The sequence below is a fragment of the Palaemon carinicauda genome, chromosome 16, assembly GCF_036898095.1.
Source record: "Palaemon carinicauda isolate YSFRI2023 chromosome 16, ASM3689809v2, whole genome shotgun sequence".
Lineage (NCBI taxonomy): Eukaryota > Metazoa > Arthropoda > Malacostraca > Decapoda > Palaemonidae > Palaemon > Palaemon carinicauda.
The window spans coordinates 39,242,525-39,250,745 of NC_090740.1; the positions used below are offsets into that span (position 1 = coordinate 39,242,525).

The following is an 8,221-nucleotide window of genomic DNA, read 5'->3' on the forward strand; positions in this document are numbered from 1 at the left end:
CGGTAACAGACAAGAACGACACTTTGGCTAAAGAAACTAAAATTCAGCCTGAGTCAGTTCTGGAAGATGAGAAAGTTGAAACAAAAGAAAGTTTGAACTGCTTAAGGAAAGAACCTTTCGAGAACAGATCAGAAAATGAAGATGATGGAAAATGTTTAGCTGAAAGTGACGAGGAAATAGTTGACGAAACCCAGGAATATGGATTATCACAGGATATAGGAATCAGTGCCATAAAAAATACAGCAATCAAGACTGAAGTTCACCAGGTAACGATGGCATGGGAGAAATCGACCGAAAATGAATGAAGATACGGTAAGTGGAAACGAATTTAACAACTTAGAAGACGCGAGCATACGTCCCAGAGAATTGACTACCCAAGAGAAGTAATGTAACACCGTAATAGGAACAGAAAACTGGTATACGGAACAATATGGTACCAATAAGCTTAAGATAACTTTTAAAAAAATTGCCAGACCCAGAGCATGGATGTTGATCATAGGAATCTATCATCAGATGACGAAACAGAAAATAAGATTCAAAAGAAGCATAAACCATGTTAATTTAAGTCTTTAAAAGAATTTCTCTTCAATTTCTATAAAATTTATTTCATCCCTATTAAATATAGCGACATTCCTTGGGATTGGACTTAATTATATAAACAAGCAAATCAAATTATTAGATTTTATGTTTTTATACGAACTTTATATAATTTTTATTCAAGAACACATAATAAAAACGGAAGGTAAACTAGAGTATATAGAAAATTTTTGTAAGATGCTGATTAATCATACACAATACCTTAAAGGAGAACTTTCTATTCTTATACGAATAGAATCAAATGTGGATGTCCTGAATGTAGAAAACTGTATAAATGTTCATTTAGCGAGAGCCAATTGTTGTTCTTCAGATGTTTACATTCAGTTACTCAATGTCTACGCACTTTCTGGAAGTAACAAAAGGAAACGAAGAGGACAGTTCTTTAGTAAAGATATTATGTATTTCTTGCGAAATAATTTAAGTAAAATTATAATGAGAGGAGATTGGAACTCCATTACTAGTATGGGGGATTGTTTTAATTTAGATAGTTACCTTTTATGTAAATCTCTTGTGTGCCTTAAAAATAATTTTAAATTTAAACCCGTTTGGTTTCTCCTAAACCATCATGTAGAGCATACATATATTAAGGGAAAATGTGGTTCAAAGTTAGATGGATTTTCTTTAAGAGATTTGCAACAAAATCCTAGAAGTGATATTCAAAATATACCTGTAAGCTGGTCTGACCATTCCATAATCAATCTAACAATAAGATTGTTAAATGTAACGTCATTAGGTAAAGAGTATTGAAAATTCAATTGTGATATATTGAGTAATGATTTAGTTAAAGAAAATTTCATGACGGCTTAGACTGAGATTAGAAATAAGAAAAGGAAATTTCCAAGTATTAAATGCTGGTGAGACTTTGCAAAAGAACAACTGGAATCCCTTTTTTTTTTTTTTTTTTTTTTTTTTTTTTTTTTGAGCAAATTAATCGGAAAGCATACGGACTACTTAATTTATTGAATTATCAGCTAAAGGAGGAGATTGGGAAATCAGCCCTAAATGCAAAGAAAATCTCATTAGTGAATTCATTGAATTTGAGAATAAATAGTATTCAAGATGAAATATGTGAATTAATAAAAATAAGAGCTAAAGTTGATGATAAAATATAAGGAGAACAATTAATTATCAGCCTATCTTTTATAAAAATAAAAAAAATATTAAAACTTCTCTGAATAAGATTAGGAGAGAAGATGGTAGCGAAATTGTTAACCCCAATGCAATTATTATATACGAAAGAGACTATTTTGAAAACCTATTTGAAAAAGACAAATATCTTAAACATAGCCAACACATATTTCTTAATTTAATCAATAGTGTTATAGACAGAAATTTAAATTATATTTTAACAACAGAAGTGACAGAATCTGAAGTATTTGTAGCCCTTTGTCGAATTAAATGGGAAAAGTCCAGGAGTAGACGGTCTCCCAGGAGAATTTTATAAGATCTTTTGGAATGACAAAGCAAGATTTTTTAAGCCTAATGAAATTTGTATTTGAAAATAAGGCCGCTGTAAAACTAAATAAAGGAATAATTACTCTCACATCGAAAGGAGCAGACTTAGATCATATTACTAACTTAAGACTGATAACAATACTAAACGTAGATTTTAGAGTCATAGCTAAGATAATAACTTTAAGATGTAATAAATCTGATAATATCGTCGAAAACGTTTAACTGTGTTGAAGATAGGTCAATGATCAATTTAAACGTCTTAATGAGGGATATTATGGTTTACACAAATAAGAATAACAAGAAAGCAGCTTTGATAAACTTAGACTGATCAAAAGCTCTTCCTCGAGCAGTATCATGAACTCTTATATGCAACATTAGAGAAATTTATTTTCGACAATAATTTTATCCACTTGATACAAATGCTATATAAAGATGCTGAAAGTGTTATAAGTATAAACGGCAACCTCTCTGACCCCTTTTTAACTAGAAAATCTGTGAGGCAGGGATGTTTATTATCCATGATTTTATTTATTGTGTACTAAGAACCATTCTACAGAATGATAAAAAGGCAGCTTGCACAGTTTTTCCTTAAAATTAAGAATCAACTAAATGTGTTTTTTTTTTTTTTTTTTTTTTTTTGGGTTATGCTGATGATTCTGTTATTATTGTAACTCGTGACGAAGGACTGATGGAATGTATAAATGTAATCAACGCATATGAAAAAGCGTCTGGTGCAATTTTCAATAAAGGCAAAACTTCTAATCTAATTATAAGATGTTGGGAAAACAGAACATAATGGGCAATTTATGGTTACTAGTTTCTTAAGGATTCATGTAAAATATTAGAAGTTTACTATAATAATAACTATCAGAAAAGTTTGTAATTAAACTGGTCTTCTTTAGAAAGTAAGATCGCCAAGGTGATTGGTATTTTTCAAAATAGAAGACTGGCAATATTTCAAAAGTCTATGGTAATAAATTGTAAGATTTTAGCAAAAACCTGGTATATATTACATGTTTATCTAATACCACATACATGTGTACAAGGAATTCCGAAATGCTTGTATAAATCATATGGAATACCGGCTATGAGCCGATTCCACTGAAGACTATGTTTTTAGATATATTGAAAGGGAGAGTTAGAATATTTAATATCCTGTGCATATCACTACTCATAAAGTTCCATACATTTCTGAAGAGTTCTAGAAATAGATGTTTTGGTTACGAAATTCTTTATTTTTTTTTTTTTTTTTTTTTTTTTTTGGTAAAATTCGGGTGACTTTTCTAAAAGAAACCGAAATTGAATATAAGGATTGTACTATTTTACTCCCAGTATATTATAGCATGATGGCTGACATTCATAGAAAAGTCCAGCGCTTTGAAAATTTTCCAAATGTATCATAAACAAAACTTATTGGTTGCTTATGACTTTCAAAGATTACAAGCCCAAGATCGAGCTGCTGTATCCCCGCTTTAATTGAACTATGATCTGTAAGCATGTAAACAATAAGTATGTGATAAGAATAGCAGGGAAATATTTTATATGTACATATATAAAATACTGAATATAAATAACCGGTTATACAAATTGAAAATAATAAATGAGAATAAATGTCTATTTTGTGGGGCTGGATAAAATAGCGTACATTTTATTTTATTTTTTGTCCATCACTGAACCAAATATTATCCTGGTTCAAATAACTTTTGAAAATTGCTGTAAGATCAAAACTAATAGTTTGCTAAAGATTCTGATATTGGACATTTGAAACTGTTTCGAATAAAGATAAAAGTATGGCAATGGTTCTGATATTTGATTTTTTAGCAAGAGTGTTGACATATGACCCAAATTTATTTATATTCATGAGAAATAGAATGTTAAAAACAAAAACGTTAGTAAGTCATGCTTTCAAAAAGGAATTAAGTATGGTATTTATGAAAGATTATGTTTCTGATATAGCATAGGTCTATATGGTTTAATAGATATATATACTAATAAAACCATATGGAAAGAGATGTAAAAACTCTTTTTCCAAAAAAACTACTTGAAAATTTAACATTGGTAATCAAAAGTTAAGGACTTATATACAATAAACTTTATAATGGAAATGAAAATCATTTGAACTTACTGCATATTGTATAATTTTTATTTATTGATTTTCGTTTATATATTTTGTAAAACATAACAAAAGATGAAAAAGAGTATTTTCAAGAGACATGGATGTCAAAGTTAAGGAAGGAAAAACATTATAAGAAATAGAAATAATCAAAACCTTTAACACAAAGTATATGAGTATACTGTATATATATATATATATATATATATATATATATATATATATATATATATATATATGTATATATATATATATATATATATATATGTATGTATATAAATATATATATATATATATATATATATATATATATATATATATATATATATTTATTTATATATATATATATATATATATATATATATATATATATATATATATACATATATATATATATATATATATATATATATATATATATATATATATATATATATATATATATATTGTATGTGTATGTTTATGAATAATAACAAAGAAAGAGAAGAGTATTTTCATATAGTCAAAAAGATCCTTGGTTAAAAGCTTTCTGGTAAAATCATCCATGGAAACCTTAAAATCTTGTTTACAATACAAACCACTCACGGGTCGTTTAGTACGCTCAGTGCGATGAAAGAGCAATGGTATTTTTTTTTAGTCTTTCTTATTGTGACTCTATTTTTGTAGGGTAAATCTATACTTAATATAACATATGGAGGCCTCGGTAGATGCAACCCTTGTTAAGCCTTACAGCATTAGCTTGACATTCTTATGCTTCATCGTCCTGCTTATCGTGTTTGGCTATATTTGTACTTATCTGTGGAGATTCAAGTTGTATCCTGCCATCAAACGACGTTTATACGGTAAGTATGCGTACATTTGCATGTACCATGACAAAGGATTTTGTAATATCATAGTCAAGGTAAATAAAATAGTAGTGTATGTAGTGATAATTCTGCAGCATTAAATATGTGATCCTGTACTGGAGAAGGTAGATTTTAAATATCTTACGATTATCTGTGTCTCTTTTTCTTAACAAGCATTTTCCTCATTAACGTTGCATATTAAAACTTTTGGTTATCAATTACTCTAATTATCGATTTCAATTGGTCATCTAACGTATAGTCGGCTAAAAAATATTTGATTAAAAGAATATTTGGCAATATCTTGCTTACTAGTACCATATTCATATACTGAACTACACTATGAACGTGTTTTTATTTAGGTGTTTTGAATAGAGCACTAGCGTAATTTGATAAACGAATTTTTTTTTTACATAGTGTAATTTTACTCGGAGGATTTGTGTAAGCAAGAAAGATAGAAGTGTCACTCAAACTTAACCTGATAAAACTGTAGATAGTGGTCTTTGGTCTTTCCTTCAACCAGTTGTACAGCATATTAGTGGGCGTGGTTGTTAAAAAAGGCCAAAACACCCGGCTATGTCTAGAGTAGGTTCAGTTGGCATTTCTTTTACTGTATTTTGATAAATATACTCGAAATCTTCTGTCTTTTGTGTCGGTATTCATTTATCTACATTTGCTTTTCAGGACAAAGTGCATACACCAGAATTGGCGAGTAAGGATGAGCGAACAAGCAAACATGACGAGCAAGCTGAAGTTTTGGAGTTTTTTTTTTTTTATTTAATTAAGTCTGTTGATATCCATGTACTAGTTTTCTGTAGGGAGAATATAGCTATCTAGAGCTTTGCTACCGACTTTATTATTATTATTTACATAAAATAAAACTGTCTCTGTAGTTTCATGTATGAATGATGTTAAATGTATCAACCTCTCCGGATTGTTATTAAATTTTCACTCCTTCACGCAAAGTCGATAATAAGACAGCAAATTTTTTTACAGAATTCAATACTTCATATTTTTGGTAACAATGGGCGTTTATTCCAATATCTTCCTATCGGCTTCCGGAGATTAACTATAAATCTTGTCTTAGGTTGGAGGGTATTTTAAAAACAAGTTTTATATTTTGTGGGCGTTTTTTTTTTCCCCATGAAGTTGAAACCTGAATTGCAAAGCATTTCTTGACAATCCAGGGTATGTACAAATGTACAAAAAACATTTTGGTCTGTTACTGTGGAATCTTCGGTTGGAGTGCAACAAGGGGCACCAACAAGTTGTTTGTTATTTGTAATTTATATAGATAAAATTATAAAGATGATAAAAGAAAGAATGGGAACTGATGGGTTTTTGGGGAGGATTACATGCCTTGCTACTGGGCTACTGCTGGACGACACAGTTATAGGCGCAACATCTCGTGAAATGTGTAAGAAAAAGATTGAAGTACTATTGGACTATTATAAGGAGTATGGCATGGGGGTTAACTCATCCAAGACTAAGTATTTTGTTATTAATGGAGATAAAAAAGGATAAAGAGTCATTCCTGTTTGGTAACTTAGGCTCTCAGTATTTGTATCTAGGGGCTTGGTTTTTAGACGACGCAAAAAATGAAATCTGTACTGGAGGCACATAAGTCGTCATCTTCGTTGGTTAACAAGTTTGCAATATTTTGTGCTGTAAACACCACCATGCCATTTTGCTATAAGATGAAAGTATTTCATGCAGCTGTGATGTCCTCCCTGTTATACAGTTCTGAAAGTTGGTTGACGTCGAATGTTGGAGGCATAGAAAAGACTTACAGTAAACTAGTAAGAATACTACTTGGTGTTAGAAGCAATATATCGGTACCTCTGTGATTAGTTGAGGCAGGTTTAAACTCTGTACAATATGAAATTGTGAAAAGAAGGAACAATTTCTTAACATGTAAATTAGAGAATGTAGATTTGGAGGAATTTATTTTGTATTTAATGTGTAGAAGTAACAGTACACCGGACTACAGGTTTTTAGTGAGTTGTGTAAGGGGCGAGGATAGCGGACAGTCATTAGAAAATATTCGGTCATTAATAAGAGACAAACCTTTAGATGCAACGAAGTATGTAACATATAGATCAAAACTTAATAGGGGACTTTTATATCACTGTATAAAGGAGAAATGTATATTCCTGGTTACAAGACACAAGCTTTAACAAGGATAAGACTGATGTCACGTAGTTTTAAAATTGAATTAAGAAGGTGGAGTAGGATCCCGCGTGAGTTACGTATTTGTGTATGTACGGAAAATCGGGTACAGGATGAGGAACATGTACTATTACATTGTCAGCTTAGCGCACACATTCGTGCGAAAGATCCTAACCTTGATTACTCGGGCATTATAGACTTGTTGAATGAAGGAAACCCAATAGATCTTTGTAATTATGTATTTGAAATCCTGGATTTCTACAAGAACTAATGATAATAAATATTTTTGGAGTGGTATTACTGTGTTATTAATCGGAATTTATTGGTTTGTTTTTAAATTTTTGTGGACCTAGTTTTTTCGCTAAAGAAAATCTATCTTGTGCAAGATTATTGTATAAAATTTATGATGTATCCTTACCTTAGTAAAAATAAATTTGTAATAAGTCAATAAAGTATAAATAAAAAACATTCTGATGTTGTGGCGAGCATGGCATGGACCCTCACTGTTAAAGAGCAGCCTTTCGGGCGTTCTAAACATAGTTATTTTTCAGTTTAGTTAACCGGATACTATGTCCACTAAGGTAAAAAGAACTCTCAGAATAGTCTGTCATATTTAATTGCATATGAGAGTTATATGAAATCTGTAATTTCAGGACATCTATTTTGGCTTCCTTTGAAGAAAAATTAAGCTTATACATCTTTGGTTTATATTTCTTTTCAACATAATAGTGTATTTATAACAAATTTTGAAGTTGGGGATTCTGATCAGTTTCATTCAATTCCATTTGGAAGCCTTGGATATCAACTTTGTTATAAATCCTTAGGCAACACAACTAAACTCTTTACGTGAATCGTAATACAAACAAACTGGGTTATCTGTGTGAAAGATTTACGTGTCGCAAGTTTTGTTACACACTCGATTACTATATTATTTAAATACAAAAAAAAAAAAACTATAATTTTATGTAGGAATAATGTTGAATGCATCAACTTCTCCGAAATGGTATTCAGTGTTTCCCTTTTCTCACAAAGTCAGTAACAAAGG

The 8,221-nt window shown here is 30.2% G+C and overlaps 1 long non-coding RNA gene across 1 annotated transcript; it reads left to right on the top strand.

Moving 5' to 3' along the window:
• Positions 1–4,751: 4,751 nt before the first annotated feature.
• Positions 4,752–6,274, top strand: LOC137655038 (uncharacterized). Its single transcript, XR_011046786.1, has 2 exons — positions 4,752–5,007; positions 5,692–6,274. It is a non-coding gene; the product is annotated as an uncharacterized lncRNA (long non-coding RNA).
• The last annotated feature ends 1,947 nt before the right edge of the window (positions 6,275–8,221 follow it).